This window comes from Lepisma saccharinum, chromosome 15 (genome assembly GCF_977018435.1).
Source record: "Lepisma saccharinum chromosome 15, izLepSacc3.1, whole genome shotgun sequence".
Lineage (NCBI taxonomy): Eukaryota > Metazoa > Arthropoda > Insecta > Zygentoma > Lepismatidae > Lepisma > Lepisma saccharinum.
Genome location: NC_139243.1, coordinates 51,404,248 through 51,417,796, shown reverse-complemented (window position 1 = coordinate 51,417,796; position 13,549 = coordinate 51,404,248).

The following is a 13,549-nucleotide window of genomic DNA, read 5'->3' as shown; positions in this document are numbered from 1 at the left end:
TTCCTATTATCGCTCCTATGGACACGTAACACCATGGTTACACCGTTACTAAAATATAGGGTCTAAGGGAGGATAAGGACTTATAAACAGGATGAGAATCAATAGACAAAAACCTCACAAAAGAGATAGGCCAAAAAGCACCGAAAATTCAAGATAGGCACTAAAATTTATGAACATCGCGTCACTACTTGCAAAGATGGAAGGAATACTTTGAAGAATTGCTGAAGGATGAAACACAAACTAACAGGACGGAGGTTCAAACAGGAAACGAAAGAACAGAAGATACAGAAATGGAGGATGAAGGAGAGGAAATAAACGATATCAAAGTAGAAGAATTAAAAGCAGCATTAAAGAAAATGAAGTTAGGTAAGGCTAGTGGACATGATGGTTTAACGCCAGAAATGCTTAAATACATGGGAAATGCTGGAGAGCAACTGTTTTTGAACCTACTGAATGTTATATGGGAAAAGAAAACTGTACCGAAGGAATGGGAGATATCAGTAATAATCCCAATCTTCAAGAAAGGGGATAATAGAGAATGCAGAAACCATCGGGGAATCTCATTGCTCAGTGTGCCAGGAAAGATATATTCAAGAATCCTGGAGAATAGACTCAGAAAATATGTCGAAGAGCAATTAGAAGAAAGTCAAGCAGGCTTTAGACCAGCAAGAAGTGTACAAGACCATATTTTCACCCTCAAACAAATAACAGACAAGACAATAGAATACAATAAAAAGGCACATGTATGTTTTGTAGATCTACAAAAGGCTTTTGACAGAGTTCCTTGGAATGAGATATGGAAATCTTTAGAGAAGAAAGGAGTGGATATAAACCTAATAAAAGCAATCCAAAGTTGGTACAAAGGATGCAGATGCTACGTGAGGACGAGAAACCACCAGTCAGAGGAATTTGAAATAACAACAGGAGTTAAACAGGGAGATATACTATCACCATATCTATTTATAATCTTATTAGATGAAGTAATAAAGGAATGCCATACAAAAATGAAACAATTTCATGTAGGATACTGGAATATGAAATCAATTAAACTAACAGAGCTCATATACGCTGATGATATTATACTAATAGCTAATACACAGGCTAGTTTACAATATAACCTAAATATTCTTAATGAAGAATTAAAGAAGAAGAATATGGAAATAAATACGGAGAAAACTAAAACAATGATAATTAGCAGAGAAAAGACAAACCATAAGATAAAACTGAATAACAAACCTTTAGAACAAGTGACAAATTTCAAGTATCTTGGAGTAATTATAAACAGTCAAGGAAAAAAAAAAGGAGGAAATAAGAGATAGTATTATGAAGACAGGAAAGCTATATCAAATGATAAACCGAGGATTTATAGGCAAAAAAGAAATATCTACCCAAACACAATTCACTGTATATAAAACAATTTATATACCAACACTTACATATAGTAGTAAAAATTGGACAATGACTGGAAAACACCTGCAAAGTGTACAAACAATGGAAATGAGGTACCTTCGAAGAATAAGTGGGAAAACCAGGAAAGATCGGATAAGGAATCAAACCATTCGGCAATCTTTAAATGCTCAGCCACTACAAGAAACAGTTGAACGTAATCAACTCAGATGGTTCGGCCATTTGAGCAGAATGAGTGAGACGATACTGCCAAAGCAGATATGGGAAGCACGTCCACAAGGAACAAGACCAAAAGGAAGACCAAGAAAGACATGGAATATGAGTGTCAAAGAGATTTTGGAGAAACGAAGCATAAGATGGAAAGAGGCACAGGAAAAGGCGTTGGACAGAAACGTCTGGAGAGCTCTCTGTAACCCCTCGACACCGGCAGGTAGAAGAGGACGCGACTAAGTAAGTAAAGTAAGTCACAACTTGCGCAGAAACTTGTTTTCGTTCGCCTGCTACAGAGATAGTTGAGACAGAGTGTACATTTCCTGAACAAGGAACAAAAAAAGGCATTTGCAACATGCAATAGTGCCCACGCAATGTTTTGGCGCCACTGTGCGTAATTATGCTGAGTCTACTATTTCAGCAGGTAAAATGCCGTTTAATTCCCAAAATCGTCCTTTGGCAACTGAAAGTACGCCGCAACAGCAATTCCTAACAAGCTATTTTTACATAGGTTCGACGCCGCGATCCTGTTCCTATATAAATCAATGGTATCACGTTGTGTTGGCCCCGAAGCCGGTCTCCAAAGGTCGCAATGTGATATCGGTTGACTCTCTCAGGGGTCCCCCAGGCCAAAGGTCATATGAGAATTCCCCAACCTATGCATAAATTTTCCTCCATATGCTCCGATAATGCCTCTGTGGCGAGAACTCCGGTACACAGGAGACCTAGCCCTCTCGCTCCACACGCAAATGACATGATACACAATCAACGGATTATCTCTTTCGCATTTTCATGCCGACCTGACGGGAAGTAGTGGCTAAATAAACGTACAAGAGAAGGGCCAAAAGATGTATAATCTCTGTTTATGAGTTTTCGGCGAACGAGAAAGAAGCAGCGTTTTCTCTGGTACATGGAAATTTGATACCCCGCGGGTACAGGGGAGTGACGTAATGCAATTAGTGGGGTAGAATTTCCCTTACCTCATTGCAGTTACGAGTAATTCCTTGTTGAAATATCTCAAAATATTTTTGTTTGAGCTTTCGTTGGAAATCCACTTTATGAAGAGATAGGCTAATCGGGACTGGACCTACAGTTTAAGGGCCTCCCCAATGACTCAGTTGTAACGCCGTCGCCTTATATCCCGGGTTCGATACCCGAATTTCACATTAAAGTGTAGGTCCAATCCGGTTAGCTTCCTGTGCATAAAGCGGATATATAAAGAAAACTCAAGTTTGAATTTGGAATTAAGATTTGGGTCCGTCAGCACTGAGGCTAATTTGCACACTTCACATTATACGGGGTGCAGCCCCTTACTGTAACTAAGAACTGTCATGTTCTTAACCAAAATATTAAAACATTCTGACTTCGGTTAAAAGCTGACGTTGCAAAAGGGCAAACCACAAACCACAAACCACAGCCCTACAGAGCATTATACTGGCCGTAGGACCAGTCGCCAGAGCCTCGTTAGTTTGGGAAATGAAATCCAGGGTGCACTACATGTAAGTGAGGTTGACAATTGGGTGTACTACACCACCGTCCGACATATCCAGAACTTCCCATATTATTTCCCAATTTTTGAGGTGGCAGAAAAGTGCATTGAATTTAAGCTTCAAATATAACGTTATCATTTCTTAAAAATGGCAACCTGAAACCAAATAGGACTACAAGATAGATCATCCCCTTTAATAGAACAAATAATATTATTTCATGATCATAAAATACTAATTTTAATTATAATTACAACACTAGTAGGATACTTATTAATATCCCTATTAAAAAACAAATTAACTAATCGAATATTATTAGAAGGACAAACACTACAAACAAAATGAACAATTATACCAGCAATCACTTTAATTTTTATTGCACTACCATCATTACGACTACTATACAGGGTGTCCCAAAAGTAACGATTCATTTTCATGAAAAGCACGTTTAATAATAGAAACGTCCATATGCATACAAAGGGCATATTTGAGGCATTAGATATCAATAAAGTTCAACATTGCTACCGTGTATGTCAACGCACAAAGACCACCGTTCCGCCGTAGCACTGAACACTCTCTGTAGTTGATCATGTGTGATGCTGTTGACCGTCTCCACAATCCTTCCATGCAGCTCACCCAGGCTTGCGATTTTAACCCTGTACACAAGGGTCTTGATATAATCCCTCGCGAAGAAGTTTAGGGGGTAAGGTCAGGTGACCTCGGAGCCCAATAACGCAGTGAACCTCTACCGGTCCACCGTCCCAGGAATTTGCGGTTGAGGTAATTTACTAGACGAAATGAATCAACCCTCACTAACAATAAAAACAATTGGTCTTCAATGATACTGAAGTTATGAATACACCCCAGAAAACTCAAATCAAATCACCTACAGTTTAAAGTGGGATCCGATGCACTGTGCAATGTGCCTCTACCGGGTAGCGAACCCGGGGCCCCTTGACTACAAGGCGACAACGTTACGCCTTCCCGATGGTGTAATGCTATCGTTGGAGCCTAGTAATCAAGTGGTCCTGGGTTCGACATCCGGTGGAGGCACATAGTGGTTCGAATTCCACTGTAAACCGTAGGTCCAGTCCCGATTACCCTATGAACTTTTGTTCATAGTCTAATGTTTGCTTTCATGCAGGCAAATTTAAAAGGAACCACATGTAAATGTTGCACTTATGTCCTACATGTAAAAACTTTCATTCACACAATCTAGGTACTTCAAAGAGTTCCGCGTCAGATAAAAATAGTTGTTTGTGTGCTCTTTATTACCAATTTATTGGACTACGGTGCTTCCAAATAAGCAGCTAATGTGATGTCTCGTGACTTCATGAATTGTTTTGACATACTTAAAAATATTCAAACTTACTGAAACCATATTCTAAACATAGTGGTACAGGGTGTCCCTTAAGGTATTTTACAACTTTGATGTCATACAGCACAACTTGTAATTAACATAAACAAACATGCAATGTCCCATTTGATTTACCAACGCATGTAATTTTATTGTGTATTAGTCTACTTCAACATGCGTACCTGTGTGGCGCGTACAACATCTAATCGAAATTCCAACTCTGTCCATTCATTCGCTCTCTAGCATATCCCTGTCTACTGTGGCAATGGCAACTCAAATCATCAAGATCAATAACAGGAGTGATGTGCACTGTGTCGTTGGCATAGCCCCACATAAAGAAGTCCAGGGGTGTCACGTCAGGGGATCTAGGAGGCCAGGCAATTAGACCATCTCTTCCAATCCAACGTGCAGGAAATTTCGTGTTCAGAGCATCTCTCACCTCTAAGGCCCAGTGTGGTGGTGCACCATCTTGTTCAATACCTGACGAAAAAGCTCTGAGCGGTGGTGAATCACCTACAACAAGGTTCCTGTATGTGCTGCATGACTTTGAAATTGTAGAGTACCTTTTGGGACGCTGTGTACATAAAAAAACCGTGTTCACATATTTCAATCAAATATACTTACTTAAATAATGAAATCAAAAAGTGAAAAATTACTAAACAATGTAAATTCACTACAACGTCGAAATTCAATGAGAAGAAAAGAAGCGTAAATTATGATAGACATGTTATTGAATATGATTTAAAGTTGCCATTTCGATCCTAAAATATTAGTTTTATATTGAACACACCTAGTTCTGTAATTAAATATAATGAACGTCGCACCAGTATCACTTGGGGCATGAAAGGGAACAATAATTTAGAAACGTTTATAAGCCTTTCATATGTTCTGTTTTAACCTTCAACATGTGATTATTGCTCTTAGGTAATATTAAGAAATATCAATTAATTGTTAGTAGTATCGGCCGTATAATGTTACAAATTTCTTTGTTCTCCCCTCCCCAAGGTGTTCACAAAAGTAGTAAACAAGTGTACCTGTGTGCACACGCGTTCATAAAAGTTGTAAACAAGTTTGATATGTTTGACATGTAGTGAATAGAAGTGGAGGGTGAATAAATTATGTTCTTTTGTTATTAACAAAAAGAAGGAAGGTTCAAAGTAAATGAAAATAATATTTTTGTATATTTATACTAAAGAAAAAAAGGTTATATTGTATGTGTGTCAAAGGTGAATGATGCGAGAGTTTTTTACAATAGGGCAACCGTGAGAGCGCAGGTGTTTGGAAGATGAGAAGGTATACTCGAAGAACCGCAGCTGCTTTTCTAGTGTACAAAAGAAGATGTAATGAAAAGGTTTTGTAAAGCGAAGGGGAACCGGAAAGAAAAGAAGATGTAATGAAAAGGTTTTGTAAAGCGAAAGGGAACCGGATAGAAAAGAAGATGTAATGAAAAGGTTTTGTAAAGCGAAAGGGAAGCGGAAAGAAAAGGAGATGTAATGAAAAGGTTTTGTAAAGCGAAAGGGAAGCGGAAAGAAAAGGAGATGTAATGAAAAGGTTTTGTAAAGCGAAAGGCAACCGGAAAGAAAAGAAGATGTAATGAAAACATTTTGTAAAGCGAAAGGGAACCGGAAAAACAGAAGATGTAACGAAAAGGTTTTGTAAAGCGAAAGGGAAACGGAAAGAAAAGAAGATGTAAAGAAAACGTTTTTTTGTAAAGCGAAAGGGAACCGGAAGGAAAAGAAAATGTAATGAAAGAGTTTTGTAAAGCGAAAGGAAACCGGAAAGAAAAGAAGATGTAATGAAAACGTTTTGAAAATCGAAAGGGAACCTGTAAGAAAAGAAGATGTAACGAAAACGCTTTGTAAAGCGAAAGGGAACCGGAAAGAAAAGAAGGTATAAAGAAAATATTTTCTAGAGCGAAAGGGAACCGGAAAGAAAAGAAGATGTAATGAAAAGGTTTTGTGAAGCGAAAGGGAACCGGAAAGAAAAGAAGATGTAATGAAAAGGTTTTGTAAAGCCAAAGGGAAACGGAAAGAAAAGAAGGTATAACGAAAACGTTTTGTAAAGCGAAAGAGAACCGGAAAGAAAAGAAGTTTAAAGAAAAGGTCTTGTAAAGCGAAAGGGAACCGGAAACAAAAGAAGATGTAATGAGAAGGTCTTGTAAAGGGAAAGGGAACCGGACAGAAAAGAAGATGTAATGAAAACGTTTTGTAAATCGAAAGGGTACCGGAAAGAAAAGAAGATGTAATGAAAAGGTTTTGTAAAGTGAAAAGTAACCGGAAAGAAAAGAAGATGTAATGAAAAGGTTTTGTAAAGCGAAAGGGAACCGGAAAGAAAAGAAGATGTAATGAAAAGGTTTTGTAAAGCGAAATGGAACCGGAAAGAAAAGAAGATGTAATGAAAAGGTTTTGTAAAGTGAAAAGTAACCGGAAAGAAAAGAAGATGTAATGAAAAGGTTTTGTAAAGCGAGAGGGAACCGGAAAGAAAAGAAGATGTATTGAAAAGGTTTTGTAAAGCGAAAGGGAACCGGAAAGAAAAGAAGATGTAATGAAAAGGTTTTGTAAAGCGAAAGGGAACCGGATAGAAAAGAAGATGTAATGAAAAGTTTTGTAAAGCGAAAGGGAACCGGAAAGAATAGAAGATGTAATGAAAAGGTTTTGTAAAGCGAAAGGGAACCGGAAAGAAAAGAAGATGTAATGGAAAGGTTTTTTAAAGCGAAAGGCAACCGGAAAGAAAAGAAGATGTAATGAAAACGTTTTGTAAAGCGAAAGGGAACCGGAAAAACAGAAGATGTAACGAAAAGGTTTTGTAAAGCGAAAGGGAAACGGAAAGAAAAGAAGATGTAACGAAAACGTTTTGTAAATCGAAAGGGTACCGGAAAGAAAAGAAGATGTAATGGAAAGGTTTTGTAAAGCGAAAGGGAACCGGAAAGAAAAGAAGATGTAATGAAAAGGTTTTGTAAAGTGAAAAGTAACCGGAAAGAAAAGAAGATGTAATGAAAAGGTTTTGTAAAGCGAGAGGGAACCGGAAAGAAAAGAAGATGTATTGAAAACGTTTTGTAAAGCGAAAGAGAACCGGAAAGAAAAGAAGATGTAATGAAAAGGTTTTGTAAAGCGAAAGGGAACCGGATAGAAAAGAAGATGTAATGAAAAGTTTTGTAAAGCGAAAGGGAACCGGAAAGAATAGAAGATGTAATGAAAAGGTTTTGTAAAGCGAAAGGGAACCGGAAAGAAAAGAAGATGTAATGGAAAGGTTTTTTAAAGCGAAAGGCAACCGGAAAGAAAAGAAGATGTAATGAAAACGTTTTGTAAAGCGAAAGGGAACCGGAAAAACAGAAGATGTAACGAAAAGGTTTTGTAAAGCGAAAGGGAAACGGAAAGAAAAGAAGATGTAACGAAAACGTTTTGTAAATCGAAAGGGTACCGGAAAAAAAAGAAGATGTAATGGAAAGGTTTTGTAAAGCGAAAGGGAACCGGAAAGAAAAGAAGATGTAATGAAAAGGTTTTGTAAAGTGAAAAGTAACCGGAAAGAAAAGAAGATGTAATGAAAAGGTTTTGTAAAGCGAGAGGGAACCGGAAAGAAAAGAAGATGTATTGAAAACGTTTTGTAAAGCGAAAGGGAACCGGAAAGAAAAGAAGATGTAATGAAAAGGTTTTGTAAAGCGAAAGGGAACCGGATAGAAAAGAAGATGTAATGAAAAGTTTTGTAAAGCGAAAGGGAACCGAAAAGAATAGAAGATGTAATGAAAAGGTTTTGTAAAGCGAAAGGGAACCGGAAAGAAAAGAAGATGTAATGGAAAGGTTTTTTAAAGCGAAAGGCAACCGGAAAGAAAAGAAGATGTAATGAAAACGTTTTGTAAAGCGAAAGGGAACCGGAAAGAATAGAAGATGTAATGAAAAGGTTTTGTAAAGTGAAAAGTAACCGGAAAGAAAAGAAGATGTAATGAAAAGGTTTTGTAAAGCGAGAGGGAACCGGAAAGAAAAGAAGATGTATTGAAAACGTTTTGTAAAGCGAAAGGGAACCGGAAAGAAAAGAAGATGTAATGAAAAGGTTTTGTAAAGCGAAAGGGAACCGGATAGAAAAGAAGATGTAATGAAAAGTTTTGTAAAGCGAAAGGGAACCGGAAAGAATAGAAGATGTAATGAAAAGGTTTTGTAAAGCGAAAGGGAACCGGAAAGAAAAGAAGATGTAATGGAAAGGTTTTTTAAAGCGAAAGGGAACCGGAAAGAAAAGAAGATGTAACGAAAACGTTTTGTAAATCGAAAGGGTACCGGAAAGAAAAGAAGATGTAACGGAATTGTTTTGTAAAGCGAAAGGGAACCGGAAAGAAAAGAAGATGTAATGAAAAGGTTTTGTAAAGCGAGAGGGAACCGGAAAGAAAAGAAGATGTATTGAAAACGTTTTGTAAAGCGAAAGGGAACCGGAAAGAAAAGAAGATGTAATGAAAAGGTTTTGTAAAGCGAAAGGGAACCGGATAGAAAAGAAGATGTAATGAAAAGTTTTGTAAAGCGAAAGGGAACCGGAAAGAATAGAAGATGTAATGAAAAGGTTTTGTAAAGCGAAAGGGAACCGGAAAGAAAAGAAGATGTAATGAAAAGGTTTTTGAAAGCGAAAGGGAACCGGAAAGAAAAGAAGATGTAATGAAAAGGTTTTGTAATGCGAGAGGGAACCGGAAAGAAAAGAAGATGTATTGAAAACGTTTTGTAAAGCGAAAGGGAACCGGAAAGAAAAGAAGATGTAATGAAAAGGTTTTGTAAAGCGAAAGGGAACCGGATAGAAAAGAAGATGTAATGAAAAGTTTTGTAAAGCGAAAGGGAACCGGAAAGAATAGAAGATGTAATGAAAAGGTTTTGTAAAGCGAAAGGGAACCGGAAAGAAAAGAAGATGTAATGGAAAGGTTTTTTAAAGCGAAAGGGAACCGGAAAGAAAAGAAGATGTAACGAAAACGTTTTGTAAATCGAAAGGGTACCGGAAAGAAAAGAAGATGTAACGGAATTGTTTTGTAAAGCGAAAGGGAACCGGAAAGAAAAGAAGATGTAATGAAAAGGTTTTGTAAAGCGAGAGGGAACCGGAAAGAAAAGAAGATGTATTGAAAACGTTTTGTAAAGCGAAAGGGAACCGGAAAGAAAAGAAGATGTAATGAAAAGGTTTTGTAAAGCGAAAGGGAACCGGATAGAAAAGAAGATGTAATGAAAAGTTTTGTAAAGCGAAAGGGAACCGGAAAGAATAGAAGATGTAATGAAAAGGTTTTGTAAAGCGAAAGGGAACCGGAAAGAAAAGAAGATGTAATGAAAAGGTTTTTGAAAGCGAAAGGGAACCGGAAAGAAAAGAAGATGTAATGAAAACGTTTTGTAAAGCGAAAGGGAACCGGAAAAACAGAAGATGTAACGAAAAGGTTTTGTAAAGCGAAAGGGAACCGGAAAGAAAAGAAGATGTAACGAAAACGTTTTGTAAATCGAAAGGGTACCGGAAAGAAAAGAAGATGTAATGGAAAGGTTTTGTAAAGCGAAAGGGAACCGGAAAGAAAAGAAGATGTAATGAAAAGGTTTTGTAAAGTGAAAAGTAACCGGAAAGAAAAGAAGATGTAATGAAAAGGTTTTGTAAAGCGAGAGGGAACCGGAAAGAAAAGAAGATGTATTGAAAACGTTTTGTAAAGCGAAAGGGAACCGGAAAGAAAAGAAGATGTAATGAAAAGGTTTTGTAAAGCGAAAGGGAACCGGATAGAAAAGAAGATGTAATGAAAAGTTTTGTAAAGCGAAAGGGAACCGGAAAGAATAGAAGATGTAATGAAAAGGTTTTGTAAAGCGAAAGGGAACCGGAAAGAAAACAAGATGTAATGGAAAGGTTTTTTAAAGCGAAAGGCAACCGGAAAGAAAAGAAGATGTAATGAAAACGTTTTGTAAATCGAAAGGGAACCGGAAAGAATAGAAGATGTAATGAAAAGGTTTTGTAAAGTGAAAAGTAACCGGAAAGAAAAGAAGATGTAATGAAAAGGTTTTGTAAAGCGAGAGGGAACCGGAAAGAAAAGAAGATGTATTGAAAACGTTTTGTAAAGCGAAAGGGAACCGGAAAGAAAAGAAGATGTAATGAAAAGGTTTTGTAAAGCGAAAGGGAACCGGATAGAAAAGAAGATGTAATGAAAAGTTTTGTAAAGCGAAAGGGAACCGGAAAGAATAGAAGATGTAATGAAAAGGTTTTGTAAAGCGAAAGGGAACCGGAAAGAAAAGAAGATGTAATGGAAAGGTTTTTTAAAGCGAAAGGGAACCGGAAAGAAAAGAAGATGTAACGAAAACGTTTTGTAAATCGAAAGGGTACCGGAAAGAAAAGAAGATGTAACGGAATTGTTTTGTAAAGCGAAAGGGAACCGGAAAGAAAAGAAGATGTAATGAAAAGGTTTTGTAAAGCGAGAGGGAACCGGAAAGAAAAGAAGATGTATTGAAAACGTTTTGTAAAGCGAAAGGGAACCGGAAAGAAAAGAAGATGTAATGAAAAGGTTTTGTAAAGCGAAAGGGAACCGGATAGAAAAGAAGATGTAATGAAAAGTTTTGTAAAGCGAAAGGGAACCGGAAAGAATAGAAGATGTAATGAAAAGGTTTTGTAAAGCGAAAGGGAACCGGAAAGAAAAGAAGATGTAATGGAAAGGTTTTTTAAAGCGAAAGGCAACCGGAAAGAAAAGAAGATGTAATGAAAACGTTTTGTAAAGCGAAAGGGAACCGGAAAGAATAGAAGATGTAATGAAAAGGTTTTGTAAAGTGAAAAGTAACCGGAAAGAAAAGAAGATGTAATGAAAAGGTTTTGTAAAGCGAGAGGGAACCGGAAAGAAAAGAAGATGTATTGAAAACGTTTTGTAAAGCGAAAGGGAACCGGAAAGAAAAGAAGATGTAATGAAAAGGTTTTGTAAAGCGAAAGGGAACCGGATAGAAAAGAAGATGTAATGAAAAGTTTTGTAAAGCGAAAGGGAACCGGAAAGAATAGAAGATGTAATGAAAAGGTTTTGTAAAGCGAAAGGGAACCGGAAAGAAAAGAAGATGTAATGGAAAGGTTTTTTAAAGCGAAAGGCAACCGGAAAGAAAAGAAGATGTAATGAAAACGTTTTGTAAATCGAAAGGGAGCCGGAAAGAATAGAAGATGTAATGAAAAGGTTTTGTAAAGTGAAAAGTAACCGGAAAGAAAAGAAGATGTAATGAAAAGGTTTTGTAAAGCGAGAGGGAACCGGAAAGAAAAGAAGATGTATTGAAAACGTTTTGTAAAGCGAAAGGGAACCGGAAAGAAAAGAAGATGTAATGAAAAGGTTTTGTAAAGCGAAAGGGAACCGGATAGAAAAGAAGATGTAATGAAAAGTTTTGTAAAGCGAAAGGGAACCGGAAAGAATAGAAGATGTAATGAAAAGGTTTTGTAAAGCGAAAGGGAACCGGAAAGAAAAGAAGATGTAATGGAAAGGTTTTTTAAAGCGAAAGGGAACCGGAAAGAAAAGAAGATGTAACGAAAACGTTTTGTAAATCGAAAGGGTACCGGAAAGAAAAGAAGATGTAACGGAATTGTTTTGTAAAGCGAAAGGGAACCGGAAAGAAAAGAAGATGTAATGAAAAGGTTTTGTAAAGCGAGAGGGAACCGGAAAGAAAAGAAGATGTATTGAAAACGTTTTGTAAAGCGAAAGGGAACCGGAAAGAAAAGAAGATGTAATGAAAAGGTTTTGTAAAGCGAAAGGGAACCGGATAGAAAAGAAGATGTAATGAAAAATTTTGTAAAGCGAAAGGGAACCGGAAAGAATAGAAGATGTAATGAAAAGGTTTTGTAAAGCGAAAGGGAACCGGAAAGAAAACAAGATGTAATGGAAAGGTTTTTTAAAGCGAAAGGCAACCGGAAAGAAAAGAAGATGTAATGAAAACGTTTTGTAAAGCGAAAGGGAACCGGAAAGAATAGAAGATGTAATGAAAAGGTTTTGTAAAGTGAAAAGTAACCGGAAAGAAAAGAAGATGTAATGAAAAGGTTTTGTAAAGCGAAAGGGAACCGGAAAGAAAACAAGATGTAATGGAAAGGTTTTCTAAAGCGAAAGGCAACCGGAAAGAAAAGAAGATGTAATGAAAACGTTTTGTAAAGCGAAAGGGAACCGGAAAGAATAGAAGATGTAATGAAAAGGTTTTGTAAAGTGAAAAGTAACCGGAAAGAAAAGAAGATGTAACGAAAACGTTTTGTAAATCGAAAGGGTACCGGAAAGAAAAGAAGATGTAATGGAAAGGTTTTGTAAAGCGAAAGGGAACCGGAAAGAAAAGAAGATGTAATGAAAAGGTTTTTGTAAAGTGAAAAGTAACCGGAAAGAAAAGAAGATGTAATGAAAAGGTTTTGTAAAGCAAGAGGGAACCGGAAAGAAAAGAAGATGTATTGAAAACGTTTTGTAAAGCGAAAGGGAACCGGAAAGAAAAGAAGATGTAATGAAAAGGTTTTGTAAAGCGAAAGGGAACCGGATAGAAAAGAAGATGTAATGAAAAGTTTTGTAAAGCGAAAGGGAACCGGAAAGAATAGAAGATGTAATGAAAAGGTTTTGTAAAGCGAAAGGGAACCGGAAAGAAAAGAAGATGTAATGGAAAGGTTTTTTAAAGCGAAAGGCAACCGGAAAGAAAAGAAGATGTAATGAAAACGTTTTGTAAATCGAAAGGGAACCGGAAAGAATAGAAGATGTAATGAAAAGGTTTTGTAAAGTGAAAAGTAACCGGAAAGAAAAGAAGATGTAATGAAAAGGTTTTGTAAAGCGAGAGGGAACCGGAAAGAAAAGAAGATGTATTGAAAACGTTTTGTAAAGCGAAAGGGAACCGGAAAGAAAAGAAGATGTAATGAAAAGGTTTTGTAAAGCGAAAGGGAACCGGATAGAAAAGAAGATGTAATGAAAAGTTTTGTAAAGCGAAAGGGAACCGGAAAGAATAGAAGATGTAATGAAAAGGTTTTGTAAAGCGAAAGGGAACCGGAAAGAAAAGAAGATGTAATGGAAAGGTTTTTTAAAGCGAAAGGGAACCGGAAAGAAAAGAAGATGTAACGAAAACGTTTTGTAAATCGAAAGGGTACCGGAAAGAAAAGAAGATGTAACGGAATTGTT